This window comes from Schistocerca nitens, chromosome 1, assembly GCF_023898315.1.
Source record: "Schistocerca nitens isolate TAMUIC-IGC-003100 chromosome 1, iqSchNite1.1, whole genome shotgun sequence".
In the NCBI taxonomy this organism is placed as follows: Eukaryota; Metazoa; Arthropoda; class Insecta; order Orthoptera; family Acrididae; genus Schistocerca; species Schistocerca nitens.
This window is the reverse complement of record NC_064614.1, coordinates 396,420,082-396,443,851: the sequence shown is the minus strand read 5'-3', so window position 1 is coordinate 396,443,851 and position 23,770 is coordinate 396,420,082. Positions and strand designations below refer to the sequence as shown.

General features: G+C 40.2%; 1 protein-coding gene across 2 annotated transcripts in view; it reads left to right on the top strand.

The window, feature by feature from the left end:
- The window catches only part of LOC126249490 (mitochondrial Rho GTPase), a 201,755-nt gene that overhangs the window by 133,568 nt on the left and 44,417 nt on the right, over nucleotides 1–23,770 (top strand). The window lies entirely within an intron of this gene.

Here is a 23,770-nt window from a genome sequence, read left to right as displayed (position 1 = left end):
CCTGTACTACAGCATCATCCGCAAAAAGCCTCAGTGAACTTCCAATGTTATCCACTAGGTCATTTATGTATATCGTGAATAGCAACGGTCCTACGACACTTCCCCTGCTGGCACACCTGAAATCACTCTTACTTCGGAAGAATTCTCTCCATTGAAAATGACATGCTGCATTCTGTTATCTAGGAACTCTTCAAACCAATCACACAATTGGTCTGATAGTCCATATGCTCTTACTTTGTTCATTAAACGACTGTGGGGAACTGTATCGAATGCCTTGTGGAAGTCAAGAAACACGACATCTACCTGGGAACCCCTGTCTATGGCCCTCTGAGTCTTGTGGATGAATAGCACGAGCTGGATTTCACAGGATCGTCTTTTTCGAAACCCGTGCAGATTCCTACAGAGTAGATTTCTTGTCTCCAGAAAAGTCATTATACTCAAACATAATACGTGTTCCAAATTTCTACAACTGATCGACATTAGAGATATAGGTCTATAGTTCTACACATCTGTTCGACGTCCCTTCTTGAAAACGGGGATGACCTGTGCCCTTTTCCAATCCTTTGGAACACTGCGCCCTTCTAGAGACCGACATTACACCGCTGCAAGAAGGGGGGCAAGTTCCTTCGCGTACTCTGTGTAAAATCGAACTGGTATCCTATCAGGTCCAGCGTCCTTTCCTCTTTTGAGTGATTTTAGTTGTTTTTCTATCCCTCTGTCATCTATTTCGATATCCCCCAATATTTTCATCCGTGCGACAATCTAGAGAAGGAACTACAGTGCAATCTTCCTCTGTGAAACAGCTTTGGGAAAAGACATTTAGTATTTCGGCCTTTAGTCTGTCATCCTCTGTTTCAGTACCATTTTGGTCACAGTGTGTCTGGACATTTTGTTTTGATCCATCTACCCCTTTGACATAAGACCGAAATTTCTTAGGATTTTCTGCCAAGTCAGTACATAGGACTTTACTTTTGAATTCATTGAATGCCTCTCGCATAGCCCTCCTCACACTACATTTCGCTTCACTTAATTTTTGTTTGTCTGCAAGGCTTTGGCTGTGTTTATGTTTTGTGTGAAGTTCCCCTTGCTTCCGCAATAGTTTTCTAACTTCGTTGTTGTACCATGGTGGCTCTTTTCCATCTCTTATGATCTTGCTTGGCACATACTCATCTAACGCATATTGTACGATGGTTTTGAACTTTGTCCACTGATCCTCAATACTATCTGTACTTGAGACAAAACTTTTGTGTTGAGCCATCAGGTACTCTGTAATCTGCTGTTTGTCACTTTTGCTAAACAGAAAAATCTTCCTACCTTTTTCAATATTTCTATTTACGGCTGAAATCATCGGTGCAGTAACCACTTTATGATCGCTGATTCCCTGTTCTGCGTTAACTGTTTCAAATAGTTTGGGTCTGTTTGTCACCAGAAGGTCTAATATGTTATTGCCACGAGTCGGTTCTCTGTTTAACTGCTCAAGGTAGTTTTCAGATAAAGCACTTAAAAAAATTTCACTGGATTCTTTGTCCCTGCCACCCGTTATGAACGTTTGAGTCTCCCAGTCTATATCCGGCAAATTAAAATCTCCACCCAGAACTATAACATGGTTGGGAAATCTACTCGAAATATTTTCCAAATTATCCTTCAGGTGCTCAGCCACAACAGCTGCTGAGCCAGGGGACCTATAGGTACATCCAATTACTATGTCTGAGCCTGCTTTAACCGTGACCTTCACCCAAATTATTTCACATTTCGGATCTCCGTCAATTTCCTTCGATAGTATTGCACCTCTAATTGCTATAAACATGCCTCCCCCCTTCACTGTACAGCCTGTCTCTACGGTATACATTCCAATCTGAGTTTAGGATTTCATTACTGTTTACATCTGGTTTCAGCCAACTTTCTGTCCCTAGTACTACACGGGTGTTGTGACCGTTTATTAATGAGAGCAGTTCTGGGACCTTTCTATAGACGCTCCTGCAGTTTACTATTAGCACATTAATATTGTTATTCCCTGTTACATTTTGCGTACTCCTACCTTGCCGCGTCTCAGGAGGCATCTTGTCTAGCCTAGGGAGGGAATTCTCTAACCTAAAAAACCCCCATGTGCTCTCCACACGTACTCCGCTACCCTTGTAGCCAGTTCCTGCGTGTAGTGCATGCCTGACCTATTCAGGGGGGTGCTACATTTCTTCTCCCGATAGTGAAGGTTGAGAAATTTGCACCCCAGATCTCCGCAGAATCGTCTGAGCCTCTGGTTTAAGCCTTCCACTCGGCTCCAAACCATAGGACCGCAATCAGTTCTGGGAACGATACCACAAATAGTTAGCTCAGATTCCACCCCACAAGTGAGGTTCTCCGCCCTCACCAACTCCGCCATCCGCCTGTATGAACTGAGGATGACCTCTTAACTCAGACGGCAGGAGTAATTGGTGCCGACACGAGCAACTATTTGCAGTCGGGTTCACCCAGTGCTCTCTATCGCCACTGGCAGGGCCTCCTCCACATCTCAGATGAGACCCCCGGCAAGCAGACAGAGTGAACACTGGCCTTCTTCCCCAACCTTTCCGCTATTTCCCTAAGGGGCTCCATCACCCGCCTAACGTTGGAGCTCCCAATCACTAATAAACCCCTCCCCCCCCCCCCTCCCTTGCCTGCTCGGACCTTGCTGAAGTAGCGGCCACATGTCCACTCACAGGCCAGCCTCCACATTGACCCTCCGCCTCGTGCGCCGCGAACGCCGCTTATCCTGCCACTCCCCTTGGGGAGAGGGTGGCCCAACTGTGCCCGGTACCGGCGAAGATGTCTCGACAGCAGGGACCATGGGATAAGCATGTAACACCTGGGGTATACCATGCAACGCACCGGACTCCCCACTGCCGTTACACTTCGAGGCTGCAGCCTGAAGACGGCAGACTGCGGCCATCAACACTTACAGCTGTTCACGAACAGTGGCTAGCTCCTCCTGCATCCATACACAGCAGTCACACATCCTATCCATCCTAAGAAATCAACAATTTACTGTAGAGAGTTAATCAACTTTTAACTAGACTGCTAATTCACTAAAGGCAGCTGATAGCTGACTAAACTGTGGTTAGTAGACACTTCTTGTTGAAAACAATGAAAATAAGCACTACCTGTCTCTGGATTGTATTCAAAACAAACACTAGGACTACTGGCACTACAGCTGACTAAAGGGACTCTTTCTGACTGTATTCAAAACAAACACAAAATCTATGGAACACTATTACTAGTACTCGAAAATTAAAGCTTCCTAAAAGCAAAAACACACGGAAGAAGAAGTTACAAGTAAGAAAAATACAGTTAATACTTAAATTAATGTAGCTCGCTGCACAGCAGATGTGAAGCAGATGGCAGCTACGATGACACTAATATTACCCCTAGGTGCAGGTACAAGAAAATCTCTAACTTTCTGAGGCAACTTAGTTTCTAAACCCATAATTATTGATTCACTACCTAGCTCTTTGTCCAAATATTTCAGTTTGTTTATGCAAAGCTGACAGAAAGCCTACACAGTACCCTTCCTAGAGTCAAATCTCTCTCCTCCGCAAAATTCACTCAAAATTCTCTGCTGTTTCTGTTTGGACTAATATTTGCCTAAAGATTCTTTCTCAAAGCTTTGCTACGAAGTAAAACTATCAGTTGTCTGAGCTGCCCATCTATAAGCATCACCTTTCAAAAAACCTCTCACAGATGACATTTTCTCTTTGTCATTCCATGTTTCTGGCAGATTATGAAATTCACTAATGAAATCCACTGGATGCACTTCCCCACATGGTTCAAAATTATTAAATTTCTTACAACTAACAAATGAAGAACTGTTTGGGACACTACATACTATATGCTTTTGATTTTGTACCTCTTCCATCTTTCTCCATTTCATCCAATTTGGAATCTACTTTTTTATTTACTTTTACCAGTTTTTCCTCTACCGCTACTGCACACTTGGTTTTTACGTCTGTTTCTAAATCATTTTTAATCTGATTGATTTGATTCTCAAGTTTAACCCTGTTTTCAGCACAAAATTTCCTGGCAACTTTGACTTCATCTTTACATTGTTTTTCAGACGCCTCCACCCTCCTCCTATAGTCATCACAAAGTTTCTTCCTCTCTTCTACACATTTACTACTTATTAATGTTAATTTCTTATTAGTATTCTGCTTCTCCTTATTTAATTCTGAAAAGTTAGAGCTAACTACCTTAATTTCCTTTTTAATTTCTTTTGTCAGTTCATCTTTTAGGCTAGTCATGACAGTTTTAATTCTACTAATTTGTACTTTCGTACTCATATTACTCAAGCAACTCAAACTACTCATAATTTGCCTTAACATTGCTTCCAAATTTCCATCTGCCATAAACTGTTGCCCTTGCTGACTTTCGCTACTAGATTCCTCCTCCTTAACCTCAACGATCTCACCCACTTCAATAATGTTTTTGTCCATTTCGCTCACATCACCACACAATGTAGATGACGCTTTCATCATTCCATCTAGAATAGGATTTTCATCCCCATCATTCAAAGTTACATTCATGTTTGATTTATAATCACTGTCGTCTACAGACCCAGTCTCCTGTTGTCCCTTGTCTCCCATCACACTGTCTTGTTTGTTAAGGTCACTCATTATGTATCACTTAATACAAAACAGCTTTTGCAATAAATTACCTTGTTTTTAATCACTCATCGTCTGCTGCAAGTTGTAATTCTCTCAGCGAGGCGTCTTGTTTATCTCGGTCAGCTGTGTGCACCTGGGTTCTGCTTGGCTGCTCCTGTACTCAGTGGCTGCTTCCATAGAACCTGCTTGCTGATTCGCTGCTGTCCTACGGTGGCCATGAAACCCCAGCAATTGAGTGGCTGTAGCATCTCTTCCATTTAAAATTTACTGTAAACCACTCAAGTTCACACTTCACTTTCAAAGTTCGTGAGTTCTAATTTATTGTACCCACATACAATAGACCTCACATCAGGGCACCAAATGTGGTGGTTCACCTTCTGTATTTCTTCGTTTGTTGTCCTCGGTGGATGAAAAAAATAGGGGCTGGAAATGCAGTACTGTTTGCTGTAAATGATGTAGCCACAACCCCCCCCCCCCCCCCTTACACATTTAATATGGCCAGTGCACTATTGTTTAACTTTCGAAAAGCCTCATTAATAGTTTTGAGGCGAACATCCACGTACTGCTACAATAATGTACTATTGAACATCTATGAGCAGTAAAAACCTAACCACAAAGTTCTTGAAGAATAGAAAGATACGTACGGAGCAGACAATGTCATTGTTTGAACACATGACCTAATTGTGTAACACTTATTTCACAGTTAGGTTGAAGCATTGTTCTTGTTTTGACCAACACAGGCTTCTCGTCTGAAACTCAACCATGGACTGACTGTCTCGGGACCAAAAATCGGGCCCTTTTATATCCTCACAATAATAGGTACTGAAACTACACATTGCTTGAAGTTAAATTTAAATTCATTAAATTAATTGAATACATAAAAAAATTGTTTCTTTTTAACAGTTTCTTCTACTTCAAGGGCTAAGCTGAATTATTTGTTTAAATCATGAAATTAACATATATAGTTACGCAAACAATACTTTGAAAAAAAAACTGTTAATTACTTTGGAATTAATTAAGAGCTGGCTTTGCTAATATGTTTTTGAATGGAGCCAAATAGATCATTTAAGAATAGAATTTGTTGTTCCTCCAAATGTTTTTAATTAGTACAGAATTTATATTTGTTTATAAGTCAGCAATAGAATTTACGTTGTGAAACAATTACTGATTTCTCCCTATAACAAAAGATACTAACTGGGAATAGTCAAAATACATTATAAAATCAGTTACATACATAAAACTAAGCAGAAAATTAGATCTGGTGTTATATTCTTTAAAACTGAGGGCCAATCTTTCTCTTTTTATGAAAATGTGGATTATATTCACGTATGTTAGTGGTAATTAGTGAAAAAACGAATATAAGGAGGCAGATGGCAAAACGGGGGAAGTAAAATTATCACAGCTTGCTTTGTCAGAAGTTGTTTACACTTTGCCATCACAGCTTGAGGTGCTGTGAACTCGAGAAAAGAGGTGGTCTGGATGATAATGGTTTTGCACCGGAACAGAACAAGCTTGTTATAATAATCTCGGACTGACTTACTGTCTCACCAACTATGTATCATACGATGAAGTATCATGTAGAGCCTAGCTATGAGCTTATTGTAATAATTGATCTGTTCACTCTGTGTTGTAACGAGTTGTGAAAATAGTGAAATACGGCAGAGTTCTATAAGTCATGGTTATGTGATTTCATATCGAGTTGCTAGAAAGTATGAGCTCTCTTACAGCCCTCAACCATCTGCAGATGGAGTTAGTTAAGTGGTCAAAATTTGTGGCTTTGCTTAGCAGGACTACAGCATCAAGAAAATACATAAAGCTGACTGTCAAGATATAAGAAGGTAACTTTTATTACGAACCCTCTGTTAAAACAATTCATTTGCACCCTAAGTGAAGGACAAGGATGAGAGGTGCTAAAATCAGAGGAGCTTCAACAGAAAATAAGAAGAAATTTTATGAAATAGGAGAAAAATGTGCAATGTTACATACAGCAACTGAGATAAACAATGAAGAAGATATAGGCGAACACATGCTGCATAGTGTTGTCTAATATGATTGCTATACCCAAGAAGAAGTTATTTCGCGATTTAATGAAAACCATATATGTGTGAATTACCGGAACTTTGGACATAAAGAAAATCAGTTTAACGTACTAAACTGGTCACCAACCAAGATTATTTATGTAGTTGAGTAACCTCTCAGCGTGTAACTTGGAAGAAATGTTATGGTAATGAAATGTAAGATTTCTGTTTGCTGTTCTTGAGCCTATGAGTACAACTGCCATTTCCGACACCATTGGCAGCTGTCAGACTGTGCAACAGCAGTGCCATTAAGCGTTGCTTGCTGCAGGTGGTTAGCTGACTATGCATCGGCTACACAGTGTCTCATCAAGACATCACTGATTGTCTAGTGAGTCATTTTGTAACAGTTTGCCAAAATGTCATACTGTGATGCTGTTAATACATTTTTACTGGTAGAGAAACGCTGTTGAGTGAAATTATTACTAATTAGATCATACATGCAGCCTGAATAGCAATACGTCAGAAATGTTAAAGAAGGTAGAGGAAAGGTTTAACAGTCTGTAAACCGAAGGGAAAGAATTAAAAAGTAGCATCCGCACCCAGGGACAGGCATTAAAAGAGGTATCCACAAAAGTCAACAAGATTTCTAGTCTGGAAGCTACTTTAGCAAAATTGCCAAAGGATTTACAGTTGGAAATAAATAGCTATTGTGAAATAATTAGAAAGGAAATTATTAAAATATTCAAAGAAGTAGACGGTAATGCAAGAAATACTGGTGGGAGTAGTCCCTCAAGAATTAGAAGATACACACAATCAAATCACAGAAACACAGGGCCGAGTAAATGCATTAGAACAGAAGAGAATCCTGATAACATCACTAACGATCAAAATACTTTGACTCATTGGGAATAAAGATTAAAGGAAATTGTTGAATTAAAAGTACAAGGAAAGGTACAATCAGCTAGTGCTGCACTTAATTCCATGGACCACACAATAGTTAGCTAACAAGGGGAGGCTGCCAATTGTGAAATTCAGATTAGATTCATACTACGCATAATACACTCCTGGAAATTGAAATAAGAACACCGTGAATTCATTGTCCCAGGAAGGGGAAACTTTATTGACACATTCCTGGGGTCAGATACATCACATGATCACACTGACAGAACCACAGGCACATAGACACAGGCAACAGAGCATGCACAATGTCGGCACTAGTACAGTGTATATCCACCTTTCGCAGCAATGCAGGCTGCTATTCTCCCATGGAGACGATCGTAGAGATGCTGGATGTAGTCCTGTGGAACGGCTTGCCATGCCATTTCCACCTGGCGCCTTAGTTGGACCAGCGTTCGTGCTGGACGTGCAGACCGCGTGAGACGACGCTTCATCCAGTCCCAAACATGCTCAATGGGGGACAGATCCGGAGATCTTGCTGGCCAGGGTAGTTGACTTACACCTTCTAGAGCACGTTGGGTGGCACGGGATACATGCGGACGTGCATTGTCCTGTTGGAACAGCAAGTTCCCTTGCCGGTCTAGGAATGGTAGAACGATGGGTTCGATGACGGTTTGGATGTACCGTGCACTATTCAGTGTCCCCTCGACGATCACCAGTGGTGTACGGCCAGTGTAGGAGATCGCTCCCCACACCATGATGCCGGGTGTTGGCCCTGTGTGCCTCGGTCGTATGCAGTCCTGATTGTGGCGCTCACCTGCACGGCGCCAAACACGCATACGACCATCATTGGCACCAAGGCAGAAGCGACTCTCATCGCTGAAGACGACACGTCTCCATTCGTCCCTCCATTCACGCCTGTCGCGACACCACTGGAGGCAGGCTGCACGATGTTGGGGCGTGAGCGGAAGACGGCCTAACGGTGTGCGGGACCTTAGCCCAGCTTCATGGAGACGGTTGCGAATGGTCCTCGCCGATACCCCAGGAGCAACAGTGTCCCTAATTTGCTGGGAAGTGGCAGTGCGGTCCCCTACGGCACTGCGTAGGATCCTACGGTCTTGGCGTGCATCCGTGCGTCGCTGCGGTCCGGTCCCAGGTCGACGGGCACGTGCACTTTCCGCCGACCACTGGCGACAACATCGATGTACTGTGGAGACCTCATGCCCCACGTGTTGAGCAATTCGGCGGTACGTCCACCCGGCCTCCCGCATGCCCACTATATGCCCTCGCTCAAAGTCCGTCAACAGCACATACGGTTCACGTCCACGCTGTCGCGGCATGCTACCAGTGTTAAAGACTGCGATGGAGCTCCGTATGCCACGGCAAACTGGCTGACACTGACGGCGGCGGTGCACAAATGCTGCGCAGCTAGCGCCATTCGACGGCCAACACCGCGGGTCCTGGTGTGTCCGCTGTGCCGTGCGTGTGATCATTGCTTGTACAGCCCTCTCGCAATGTCCGGAGCAAGTATGGTGGGTCTGACACACCCGTGTCAATGTGTTCTTTTTTCCATTTCCAGGAGTGTATATATAGATTATAAACAGTTTTGGTGGTTGGTTTGTCTATGCATAGTAATAGTTTAAATTCTACTTACAGGTTCCGTGGATGATTTTCTACATGTTGTAATTTTAGTTCTTTGTACATGTTGTATTTTCGTTCCGGTTTTGGCGTTGTTCTTCTTCTTATAATTGCCATTTGAGTTTTTGTTTTCCACTCTTTGCAGTACTAGGAACTGTGAACGCTTGTTTTGATGTTGTGTTTTGGTTTGTGTCTTCGACTGATGGATGTTGTTGCCAGCTTTCAAGCGTAATTTTTTTGAGATATCTGTGATCTGTGTGTGTGTGTGTGTGTGTGTGTGTGTGTGTGTGTGTGTTTGCGACCAGAAGGCAGGAGGGTGAGAGACAGAGTAAAGTATGTATTTGTTTTAATTTCACTGCATGTGTCAGAGGGATAATTTTCATCTTGTCATTTCTTTTATTAAGTGTGGTAGGGAGTCTGTATTGATCTGTGTTTCCTCATTTATTACATGTTTGTTTTCAGCAGGGGCTTTCTGGATGTGGAAGTTTTCTTGCATTTGTGTGAAATATTTGTCGTGGTTGTTTATTCTCATTATTTTCATATCTTGTTCCATGTTTGTAGAATGATGGCTATGGTGTTTTAAGTGTTCTGCAAATGTGGAATGCCACTTCCAACACTTTCCAAGAGCATTTTTTTTTCTTTTTCATGTAGTTCTGTGTCTGTCTGATTAATGAATGTGGGTGGAATGTGTATTGGTGTTCTCGTGATTTCACATTCCAAATGTAAATATATTTTTTGTCTTTTTTAATGTTAGTTTAATTATTTTCTGTTTATGCTTGTATTCTAAATATTTCACTGCTGTGTATGTGTTGTGTTAATTTGTTTCTATCATTTCCGTGAGAACAGCGGGGTTTCCTATGCTCTGTGCTAATTCTAGGTGAATCTCATAGTGTGTCGTGTTTAGGTAATATTGTTTCGAATATAGCATCTTAATTTCATTTAGAAACCAGTACCATTCTGCAGTTGATTGTGCAACTGTAGAACTGTATTTAACCTTTACATTAATATAACTTGGAAAAAGGGTTGGAAACATTGCACCAACAGCAAGTTAAACAACCAGTACATGGAAAATCTCATAGTAGAAACAGAACACATCCTCACAGGTGAAGAACAACAAAATAATTGTGAAATAAACATACGACTGACAAGAGAATTAGTAAAAAAGGTAATAAAGGGCAATAAAACAAAGATATAAGACACATAATAGGAACAACCAAACAGAAACAGCCACTATGAAAACGTTAAAACAATAGACAATAACATTATAATAAAAAGGGCAGACAAGAGAAATTTAACAGTACTTATGGACAAAGAACACTACACCTCAAAAACCAAGGAATACATAAATGCCAACACTATACAGAAACTGATGTCAGACCCAACTGCACGATTTCAAGCAAACCTGAAATGAACACTGAAAAACATTGAACATGCACACACAGATAAACGGAAATACTACTAACACATGAACACCTACAAGCAGCCAACTAAAGATACATAAAGATGGTACACCTATGTTAGCCATTATTAACTTGAGGAAAGCCCCAACATACCACATAGCCAAACATCTGCAAAAGTTAATCACAAAACACTATAAAACAGAAAACAACAGAACAGTGGTAAACACTGGAAACCTAATAGAACACATCCAGAACATACAGGTACCACACCCAGTATCACTGATTTCATTCGATGTAGAAAACATGTGTTGTACCTCCATCCATGTCACAGAAACAATAGAAATCATAGACCAAATCTCACATCCCACAACAACCTCACTACAGAAGCAATAACAGAAATATCAAATTTGCTCAGACTAGCAACTGAACAAAACTACTTCCAGTTTGAGAATGAATATTATCTGCAAAGTGATGGACTGCCCATGGGATCCACAATATCAGGAACATTAACAAACATTTTTATCGGTCATCTAGAAAATCAGATATTTGAAAAGATAACCACTAATGATAGATATAAATCATGTATTGATACAGATCTTCAGAAAACCAACAGCCAAAGACACAGTTATTCATTCCATCTCTAATCATCCCTATAACCAGAAGCTTGCTGTGCTAAGAGATTTGTTATATAGATTAAATGGGATCCCACTCAACAAGAGAAACTATGAAAAGGAAATGAGTACAGTCAGACAAATAGCTAGGAACAATGGGTCTGACATACATGTAGTACACAGGCTCAATCAGAAAATAAAATCTCAAATACAAAACAAAAATAACATTTTCAGAATACAAGATAACTCACAAGGTTCAAACTCACGAACACACTCAAAACAGACACACAATGACAACATCACATAGAAAAGAAGCAGATGAACTTACACACATAAATTAACACTAAGGGTGCAAAAATACTAAAGAAACAGGGCTTCCAAATAGTATATGAAACTGTGCAAACTCTCCAATCAAACTTAAGCCAACCAATAACCAAGAGGTATAAATTCCAGGGATCAGGAACATACAAACTTGAATGTCAAAGTTGTGATGCATTACACATAGGCATGACATGCTGGAATTTTAAAACACGATACAAAGAACACATCAGGTGTTGGAACTTGAAATAAACCATTCCACATTTGCAAAACACTTTAAACACCATATGCATTATCCTACAAGCAGGGAACAAGAAATGAAAATAATGAGAATAAACAAACATGACAAATACGTTATCTACATCTACTACATCTACATCTACTTCCATACTCCCAAGCCACCTGACAGTATGTGGCGGAGGGTACCCTGAGTACCTCTATCGGTTCTCCCTTCTATTCCAGTCTCGTATTGTTTGTGGGAAGAAGGATTGTCGGTATGCTTCTGTATGGGCTCTAATCTCTCTGATTTTATCCTCATGGTCTCTTCGCGAGATATACGTGGGAAGGAGCAATATACTGCTTGACTCTTCGGTGAAGGTATGTTCCCAAAACTTTCAAAAGCCCGTACCGAGCTACTGAGCGTCTCTCCTGCAGAGTCTTCCACAGGAGTTTATCTATCATCTCCGTAACACTTTCCGCGATTACTAAATGATCCTGTAACAAAGCGCGCTGCTCTCAGTTGGATCTTCTCTATCTCTTCTATCAACCCTATCTGGTACGGATCCCACACTGCTGAGCAGTATTCAAGCAGTGGGCGAACAAGCATACTGTAACCTACTTCCTTTGTTTTCGGATTGCATTTCCTTAGGATTCTTCCAATGAATCTCAGTCTGGCATCTGCTTTACCGACGATCAACTTTATATTATCATTCCATTTTAAATCACTCCTAATGCGTACTCCCAGATAATTTATGGAATTAACTGCTTCCAGTTGCTGACCTGCTATTTTGTAGCTAAATGATAAGGGATCTATCTTTCTATGTATTCGCAGCACATTACACTTGTCTACATTGTGATTCAATTGCCATTCCCTGCACCATGCTCAATTCGCTGCAGATCCTCCTGCATTTCAGTACAATTTTCCATTGTTACAACCTCTCGATACACCACAGCATCATCTGCAAAAAGCCTCAGTGAACTTCCGATGTCATCTACCAGGTCATTTATGTATTTTTTGAACAGCAACGGTCCCATGACACTCCCCTGTGGCACACCTGAAATCACTCTTACTTCGGAAGACTTCTCTCCATTGAGAATTACATGTTGCATTCTGTTATCTAGGAACTCCTCAATCCAATCACACAATTGGTCTGATAGTCCATATGCTCTTACTTTGTTCATTAAACGACTATGGGGAACTGTATCGAACGCCTTGCGGAAGTCACAAAACATGGCATCTACCTGTGAACCCGTGTCTATGGCCCTCTGACTCTCGTGGACGAATAGCGCGAGCTGGGTTTCACACGACCCTCTTTTTCGAAACCCATGCTGATTCCTACAGAGTAGATTTCTAGTCTCCAGAAAAGTCATTATACTCGAACATAATACGTGTTCCAAAATTCTACAACTGATCGACGTTAGAGATATAGGTCTATAGTTCTGCACATCTGTTCGACGTCCCTTCTTGAAAACGGGGATGACCTGTGACCTTTTCCAATCCTTTGGAACACTGCGCCCTTCTAGAGACCTACAGTACACCGCTGCAAGAAGGGGGGCAAGTTCCTTCGCGTACTCCGTGTAAAATCGAACTGGTATCCCATCAGATCCAGTGGCCTTTCCTCTTTTGAGCGACTTTAATTGTTTCTCTATCCCTCTGTCGTCTATTTCTATATCTACCAGTTTTTCATCTGTGCGACAATCTAGAGAAGGAACTACAGTGCAGTCTTCCTCAGTGAAACAGCTGTGGAAAAGACATTTAGTATTTCGGCCTTTAGTCTGTCATCCTCTGTTTCAGTACCATTTTGGTCACAGAGTGTCTGGACATTTTGTTTTGATCCACCTACCGCTTTGACATAAGACCAAAATTTCTTAGGATTTTCTGCCAAGTCAGTACATAGAACTTTACTTTCGAATTCATTGAACGCGTCTCGCATAGCCCTCCTCACACTACATTTCGCTTCACGTAATTTTTGTTTGTCTGCAAGACTTTGACTATGTATATGTTTGCTGTGAAGTTCCCTTTGCTTCCGCAGCAGTTTTCTAACTCGGTTGTTGTACCATGGTGGCTCTTTTCCATCTCTTACAATCTTGCTTGGCACATACTCATCTAACGCATATTGTACGATGGTTTTGAACTTTGTCCACTGATCCTCAATACTATCTGTACTTGAGACAAAACTTTTGTGTTGAGCCATCAGGTACTCTGTAATCTGCTGTTTGTCACTTTTGCTAAACAGAAAAATCTTCCTACCTTTTTCAATATTTCTATTTACGGCTGAAATCATCGATGCAGTAACCTCTTTATGATCGCTGATTCCCTGTTCTGCGTTAACTGTTTCAAATAGTTTGGGTCTGTTTGTCACCAGAAGGTCTAATATGTTATTGCCACGAGTCGGTTCTCTGTTTAACTGCTCAAGGTAGTTTTCAGAAAAGCACTTAAAAAAATTTCACTGGATTCTTTGTCCCTGCCACCCGTTATGAATGTTTGAGTCTCCCAGTCTATATCCGGCAAATTAAAATCTCCACCCAGAACTATAACATGGTTGGGAAATCTACTCGAAATATTTTCCAAATTATCCTTCAGGTGCTCAGCCACAACAGCTGCTGAGCCAGGGGACCTATAGGTACATCCAATTACTATGTCTGAGCCTGCTTTAACCGTGACCTTCACCCAAATTATTTCACATTTCGGATCTCCGTCAATTTCCTTCGATAGTATTGCACCTCTAATTGCTATAAACACGCCTCCCCCCTTCACTGTACAGCCTGTCTCTACGTTATACATTCCAATCTGAGTTTAGGATTTCATTACTGTTTACATCTGGTTTCAGCCAACTTTCTGTCCCTAGTACTACACGGGCGTTGTGACCGTTTATTAATGAGAGCAGTTCTGGGACCTTTCTATAGACGCTCCTGCAGTTTACTATTAGCACATTAATATTGTTATTCCCTGTTACATTTTGCCTACTCCTACCTTGCCGCGTCTCAGGAGGCGTCTTGTCTAGCCTAGGGAGGGAATTCTCTAACCTAAAAAACCCCCATGTGCACTCCACACGTACTCCGCTACCCTTGTAGCCACTTCCGGCGTGTAGTGCGCGCCTGACCTATTAAGGGGGACCGTACATTTCTCCACCCAATAGCGGAGGTTGAGAAATTTGCACCCCAGATCTCTGCAGAATCGTCTGAGCCTCTGGTTTAAGCCTTCCACTCGGCTCCAAACCAGAGGACCGCGATCGGTTCTGGGAACGATACTACAAATAGTTAGCTCTGATTCCACCCCGCGAGCGAGGCTTTCCGCCTTCACCAATTCCGCCAACGGCCAGTACGAACTGAGGATGACCTCTGAACCCAGACGGCAGGAGTCATTGGTGCCGACATGAGCAACAACTTGCCGTCAGGTGCACCCAGTACTCCCTATCGCCGCCGGCAGGGCCTCCTCCACATCTCGGATGAGACCTCCCGGCAAGCAGACAGAGTGAACACTGGCCTTCTTCCCCAACCTTTCCGCTATTTCCCTAAGGGGCTCCATCACCCGCGTAACGTTGGAGCCCCCAATAACTAATAAACCCCTCCCCCCGTGTGCCTGCTCGGACCTTCCTGAAGGAGCGGCCACATGTCCACTCACAGGCAGAGCGGGCGATGCCACACAGCCAGCCTCCACATTTACCCTCCGCCTCGTGCGCCGCGAACGCCGCTGATCCCGCCACTCCCCTTGGGGAGAGGGTGGCCCAACCACGCCCGGTACCCGCGAAGATGTCTGGACAGCAGGGACAGTGGGTGAAGCATGTAACACCTGGGGTGTACCATGTGATGCACCAGACTCCCCAATGCCGCTACACTCCGAGGCAGCAGCCTGAAGACGGCTGACCGCGGCCATCAACATGCTCAGCTGTTCGCGAACAGTGACCAGCTCCTCCTGCGTCCGTACGCAGCAATCGCACATCCTATCCATCCTAAGAAATCAATATACTGTAGAGAGTTAATCAACTTTTAACTAGTCTGCTAATTCACTAAACTGTGGTTGCTAGCCACTTCTTGTAGAAAACAATGCAAATAGTACTACCTGTCTCTGGACTGTATTGAAAAGAAACACTAGCACTACTGTGACTATGGTTGATTAAATACAGTTAATACTCAAATTAAGGTAGCTCGCTGCACAGCAGACATGAAGCAGACGGCAGTTACGATGACACTTGCATACAAATGCAAGAGAATTTTCATATCCAGAAAGCCATTGCTGAAAACAAACATGTGATAAAGGAGCAAACACATATCGGTACAGACTCCCTTCTACACTTAATAAAAGAAATAATAATAAGATAAAAAATTATCCCTCTCGCACATGCAGACACATTAAAACAAATACATACAACCCCCCCTCCCCCCCCCCCCTCTCTCTCTCTCTCTCTCTCTCTCTCTCTCTCTCTCTCTCTCTCTCTCTCACACACACACACACACACACACACACACACACACACACACACTTCACACACACACACACACACCAAAACAAACATCATTTCATGTTCACATACATATACATGCATACACAATCAGACCACCGATACTTCAAAAAAATTACACTTGAAAGTTGACAATAACGTTCAATCTTCGTCAATGACATCCGACAGTCGGCAGCACAAACCAAAATGTAACATCAAAGTAAGTGTTCAGTTCCTAGTGCTGTGAAGTGTGGAAAACAAAAACTCAAATGGCAGTTATAAGAAGAACAACAGTGCCAAACCCAGAACTACAACACAACATGTAGAAAATCGTCCACAGAATCTGTAAGTAGAATTTAAAATATTACTACACCATAAAAAAACAACCACCAGAACTGTTATAACCTATATATACATTGTTCCAAAATGTAAACCAGGCCACTGAAGATGCCTTGCAGAGAATAAAGGGGAAACACGTATGGCACGAAAATTGTGTTTCGTTCAGTTGTAGTTAAATGGTCAGCAAATAAAAATTAACAGTATACAGTAAGGAAGACAGGACTACAAAAGTTGAAGATGCATCCTACTTATTTTCTAAGGGATTTTCCAGCCATTAACAAAGAAATGATATGATTTTAAGAAAATATATTTTGTACTTAGTTGTCTGGTAGGGGATGCCTCAGAATGGGGAACAGGCTATTGAGAGGAATTCACATATTGGGACATTTCCAAGAAAAATTTAAAATGAAATATCGGTCAACTGTTATGCAAGAGAAACTAATGCTACAATTTTTAGATCTTAAATATTCTAATAGCTCATGGGGTAGTTATACGAAATATATGGAGTTTACCTAGATCTAAATATTTAGACAGTCCGACAGAAGATTTTAATACATTATGCAAGAAAGAAAATCTGGTGCAGAGGAAGGATGACTGTTGACTATTTATTGACCTGCATGAAAGGATTACACACTTTAAATAAAGAATGTAATGCAGATGTTCAAGGAGATAATAGGGGAAATACAAATTCAGAAAATAGACTTTTTGCCAATAATTTTGAAAGAAAGTGGGAAAAATTTATGTCATAAGTAACAGAGGTAATAACTAAAATAATTTACAAGGGAGAAAAAGAATTAGGAAAGATCGGAGAGTAATGGACTATAATTTTTTTCCCCCTGTTATTGCAGCTGTAATGTTGAAATTTCACGATGGTATAATTTGAAGTTTGTGTACTGAGGGTATTTTTGTTTTTATGTGCAACTCTATCAAGAGAAGCCTGAACTACAAAACAAACATGGCGCATGTTACTGTCCTCAGCTGGTGGAGAGCAGTGAAGTGTAGGTCGATATTTGTGGGCCAAAGGCCATAAACTGGATGAGATTCACAGGGACATGTGTGGCGTGTGTGTGGGATGATATGAACCATAGCAATGTCTCCATGTGGCGTGCATTCTTTCATTGCAACCCCACAGATTGTCAGAGCCATTGAGGCATCAAGTTTAAACAACCAGCATGTGTAACTGCGCACCTTATCTCAGCAGTCCCGTGGTGCAGGGTACAGTACTGTTCATGACATGTTGAAATTTCAGAGAATTGTGACTGATGCTCGAACAACAGGGAACTGACATGTACCAAGACTAGAAAAAAAGTAGTTCATTGATAATGGCGAGGCACTAACTAACCGAAATCTGGATTTGCCAAAAAGAGAGAGAGAGAGAGAGATGACTGATTGCTACGCTCTAAAATTTATAAATTATTAAATGAAGTTGGTGCTCACTGGGTGTCTTAGAACCTGACAGACAACCACAAGGTCCAGCAAATGATGACAAGCTTGGATAACTTAATGTGTTATGCTGCGAGTTGAGATCAAGAGACACGAATTGACTTGATGTACTGTGATGTAATGGAGAGTGAATACACCACGACATGATGGTGCCATGACAGCCAATGTGAATTGGCCTTTACTTTCCGATCTTCCCTAATAATACACAATCTTAACTGGCGGTATCAAGAATAGATGATAACAACAACACTAATCATTTTACATGTGAAAACAGGCCTCTGGGAAGTTTTTGAAACGTGCCCTTTCTATGCTTTCAACATTTATGAATTGGTTCAAACTTTACGTGAAGGTAGATAATTCAATAAAGTCAAAAAAAAATTTTTTTTAATCCAATAATCTTTATCCATTGCCAGGATATAATAGTTTAAATTTGAGCTTTAGGTAGCACATAAATTTCATTCTTACGTGCATTGAATGTGCGGAAATGGTTTAAAGTGAATCAAGTAAATAAAAAACGCATTCTTTTGATAAAATTGAAAACTCACTTTCAAAAATCTACCTTCTTTAAAATTTTACATGCAGAAAACACGTTTTTGGTGAGCTTTTTTATGAGTGCCACTCCTGTACTTCAAGCCTTTGCAAATCAGTTAAGATTTTATAGAAGGTAGGCAAGTATAGGTAATGATTGGACATCCTGTTGTTTTGTGATAGCTTTAACCATTGCCATGATATAACCAACATGATTCAGAAGACAATAAAAAAAAAAAAAAAAAAAAAAAAAAAACATACTGTATCAGTCATCGCCCAAGTCAACAAAAATCTACATAGATTGTGAAGCTATTGCAGTCTAATGTCAAAATTATGTTGGAGTAAAAGTTGGGAACGAGAATGAAAAACCCTATCATAGCACAAAAGAGGCAAATATGTCCTGAGCAGAGTTAGGGATGTAAAAGAAGGGAACTTTTTGACTTGTCTGGCAGCATTTGAGACATATAAATCAAAACATTTTGATATTTTCGTGCTGTTTTATGAGTTAACCCTACTTTCCAGTGCAGTGAGCTCCTCTAGCTGCACATATACATTGAGAAATTTTTGAGGGTAGATTTTTTTCCTTGGGGCGAAACAAAAACAATTTTTTTATTTCTTAGTGGGAGTGAGTTGACCTTTACACCCCCCCCCCTCCCCCCTCCCTCTCAAGGGGACCATCATTTCTTCCCCAAACCTACCCACTGTTATGTGTATGGTGAGGGATGTAAGCACAGATAGACAAGAATTTATGTGCTGCCAGAGAGTGGGATGCACCTACAGTAGAAGTATCCCAGAGTGAAGATGCATGCATCCTAAACTTTAATGACACATTGTGTCATATTGCATGACATGGTAAATGCTGTGTTGTATGTCATGATGGCATGCGTCACATTATATGACGTGACATAATGTGTCGTGTTCCTTTACTTGACATGTGCGTTATATTACATGTTGTGAGTACTACAAGAAAGTTCATATATTTCAAGATATCTTGATTTAAATATCTTTGAAGCTGCCAGGTAAATCAGAAAGCTAGTTCTCTTCTTTTACATCCCTGACTCTGCCCAGGGCACATACACCATTTTTATGCTATGATAGACAATGTGATTAAAACCAAGAAGCTGAACATAGTGTAAGTGTCTATAGCAATCGGTTATTGGTTGTTAAGAAAGCCACAGGTGAGGCACGTGTGCATCTAAGATAAGACATGGAGACTTCAAACATATAGAAACTGAAGAGAAGACTTAAACACATTAATGATTTGCTTGCTAAATTTCAACAAGCAGATATTTCAGTTCAGTGGAGTTAATAGCTGGATACTAGCAAGTAAAATCACTGAAAATTCAAAGCTGTACACAGCTTTCTTGTTTAATGGAAAGTCAAATCAGTTCAGGGGGTTATCCTTTGGCTTGAATATTTTTGTTGCAGTGTTTATTCGTGCATAAGAATCTTTGGGGAAAGAGTTACTGTAGAAATTGATTATGTATGTAGATGACATATTATTAGTACCTAAAACATGATAGGAACATTGTACTTCATTAACAAAAACTGTACAGAAGTTCTATGAAAAGGGTATTACCATTAAGATAGCAAAGTGTCATTTTGGCAGGGAGGAACTGAAGTTCTTTGGACATCCGGTCAGGGTTAATGATATTAAACCCGATCCTGACTGGATAAGAACCAGGAAGGGTTGTCCAGAACCTCAAAATGTAAAACAGTTATACTCATTCCTGGGATTGGCCATATTATCTCATTGATATGTCCAAGGTCAAATAAAGAATGATCCTAGATTATTATCATTATTAATAGAGAAAGCTAGATGGATATGGGATGAAGGAACGGCAAAGTTTAAAAATATAAAAGAAGCACTCTTGAAAGTGCCGATACTTAATCATCGTGTAATACATGAACCGTTCAAGTTAGCCACAGATGCATCAGAATTGTGTCAGGGAAATGGGATCTGGAAATTGATGAACACAAAACCATTGCTTTTGCAAGTAGAAGCCTCAATAAACAAGAATTAAATTACACAGCAGAAAAAGAAATACTAGCTAACGTTTGGAGTGTACAAAAATTTGAAACATTAGTTTTGGGATCCAAGATAAAGCACTGGCACCTTTAATGGAAAGTAGACCATCACATAACCTTCTAATGAGGCAGGCTTTATTTTTACAAGAATTTCAAATAGAAATAAATTACATAAAGATTTCAGGAATTGCTGCAACCAATCACCATTTTTTCTTCAATTTTTATTCATTCATGGCTGGTTTCATATCGCCTGGTGATTCATCATCATAGGATACAATTTAGTTTGGAGTATTGTGGGGGTTTGCATCTGTGGCAAATATAGAGACGAAAAAGTGAGCACTGTATGTGGGAAGAATATTAAGATTGTAAGATTAATGTGATGGTATTAATCACTGTTTTTATTTTTGTGGCAAGCACTGTTCTGGAAAATGTAATGTATGCTTTCCAGTATCGTTAAATATTAAGTGAAACAGGCACTTTTCCACGGATGGCAACTCCTACATACTTTACAAACTATAAACAAACCAAAGAGTGTGTCTGTTGTTGTCTCGAAAGAGTTTCGTGGACGCAGAAATTTTCTTTGCTCATTTTTCGTTTTGTGTAGCATTTGTAATAAAATATATATTTGTTACATTACTTTCTTTATAAAAATTAGTATTATGTTTTTACATTGCAATTTTTTTTTCTTATGCTATTTACAAAATCTACAACAAAGTGTTCAGGACAATATTTCTGGTAGTGATTTTGGATTCCCATATTAGGTGTGTCAAATTACATAAAGGTTTCTCAAAATCTCATCCCTGATGTCTGTTGAGACAACCTTTCTGTATAAATGAAGTGTAGTGAGGAACCTGGTGTTATTTTTGCATGAGGGGCCTGGTGTTATTTTTGCATTTTCTTGACCTTAAGTTACATCGTTAATGAGGTAATTTTAAGAATAAAGCAAGGGGAAAAAAACAGATGATTACTTTTGTGTTAAATTGCAGCATTGCAAGAATGTTTCCAAAGGAACAGGATTTATGAATCATTATTGATGGAATTTTGTTCTGAAGATTAGATAAAAGGAAAGTGTACAACATGTACCTATTTTAAAATACTATCCGCAATTGAACCCGTGTGACCGCGTAAGAAAAGAAATTAAGTGTGCAATTGGAGTGATACATCTAGATACCACTGTGACTGGTGACACGTATGCAAGCATCCTGTCTGATCACCTGCATCCATTCATGTCCATTGTGCATTTTGACAGACTTGGATAATTCCAGCAGGACAGTGCAATGCCCCATACAACCAGAATTGCTGCAGATTGGCTCCAGGAATGCTATTCTGAGTTTAAATACTTCTGCTGGCCACCAGACTCTCCAGACATGATCACATAATTAAGAATATCTGGGATGCCTTGCAATGTGCTGTTAAGAAGAGATTTCCACCTCCTCGTACTCTTATGGCTTTATGGACAGCACTGCAGGATTCATAGTGTCAATTCACTTCAGCACTGCTTCAGACATTAGTCGAGTCTGTGCCACATCATGTTGCGGCACTTCTGCGTGCTTGTGGGGGCCCTACACGATATTAGGCAGGGGTACCAGTTTCTTTGGTTCTTCAGTGTATTTGCCTTACCATGAATCAGTTTCTTCCTCTTCAGCTATCCTCTTGTCTATGATTTACGTCCCTTTCTTACTGTCTTATCATATGTAATAAAAGTAACAGGGGAACATGTTATTTGGAACATAAAGTGTATAGTTTATTAAATAATGATTATAAGCTCTAGTTGAGAACATGAAGTAATGTTGCATATTTTGTAGGAGGGATTTTCTATATTTTCCTTTCCTTTTATGAATAATGTAGAGTTTTACGTATCTTTTATAGGGGAAGTTTGGCCGTATAAGGTGTTGAAATATGTATTGTAACCCATTAGATTCAGAGCTATTTATAATCTGGTACATATGTTTGAGTGGTCAAATACTGTGAGCAAGCATTCAAAGATTGATTGATACTGACAGTTGACATGTGATTACCCAATCTCTACTGGTCATCCACAGAAGAATTTTAGGGTCAATTTTTGGGTCCTGTACAAGTGAATCCATGACAAGTCTGTACTGTAGGGCATGTTGACCACTCTTTGGTCTACATGGCGTCACAGTGAAGTACTCATCACAAAAGGAAACTCGTGGTGGGCGGGATGGGGTGGTAGGGGATTCTATGTCTTTCTTTCTTCGATACTAAAACACTCATTCCTATGTTTTATTTTTCACTTTTCTCCAAGAGAAGTACAAGTTTAACTTCCCTCTTTCCATATTTACATGTTTCTATCAAAGGAACTCTTCCTTTGTTCATATCACATTGTGATAAATGCAACCTGTTTTCGCAGATAAAGTTAAGAGATGATTTCGGGTGTCACATATTAGGTGTATCAACATAGGCAATGATTTTTTTTACTATTATTAATTTTTTTGGACAGTCAAACATTTGTGATTGTAATAGTAAGGGGGGGGGGGAGTGAGAGAGAGAGAGAGAGAGAGAGAGAGAGAGAGAGAGAAAGCAAGGGTAAGTGACATTCTAACAAGTACATAGCAATGTGAAGATAGGGCGCATCAAATATTTGTCCAATACAATGATAGGTGGCATTAATATTTGCAAGAGTATGCTTCTCAGGTTAACATATGAGGTGAGAAATCACTCTAACAAAAAACCTCACATGAGCTACAGGAAGTGTGTGCTGATGTATAAAAAATTTAAGTATATGTAAAAAGAAATGCAATAATTAATCATTTCTCATTTTTGGTGTAGTAAAAGAATCAAATTGCTTTTAAGTAAAGGTTTTGTATCAGGTGATCATTAAAAGAAATTAATAGCTAACTATGAAATGTTCTTAATGGGATTTAGTAAGCTAGATTTTCATATATATAGATGGTATTATTTGCCCAATAGTTGAAAAGAAACAGAACAAATCAAGCAAAGAACACGTGATTTCTACCTGATTTTTACCACCATATTAAAAACAATAAAATATCGTAATCTAGTAACATCACATAGGTTCTGAATGAACAGATCCTCAATGACAAGTATATGGAAGGAAGAGGCTAGATTGAAATATGTTAATAATGTAAGCCATATTGTGTTGCAGAGTGCATAAAGAAAGTAGAACAAAGGAGTCAGGAAACAAATGTTTGCAAGAACTGAGCAAAATGAGTAGACTGTGGAAAAACTTCACCAGGAAAAATTGTAAGAAGAAGCTGTGCATATATTTTCAAA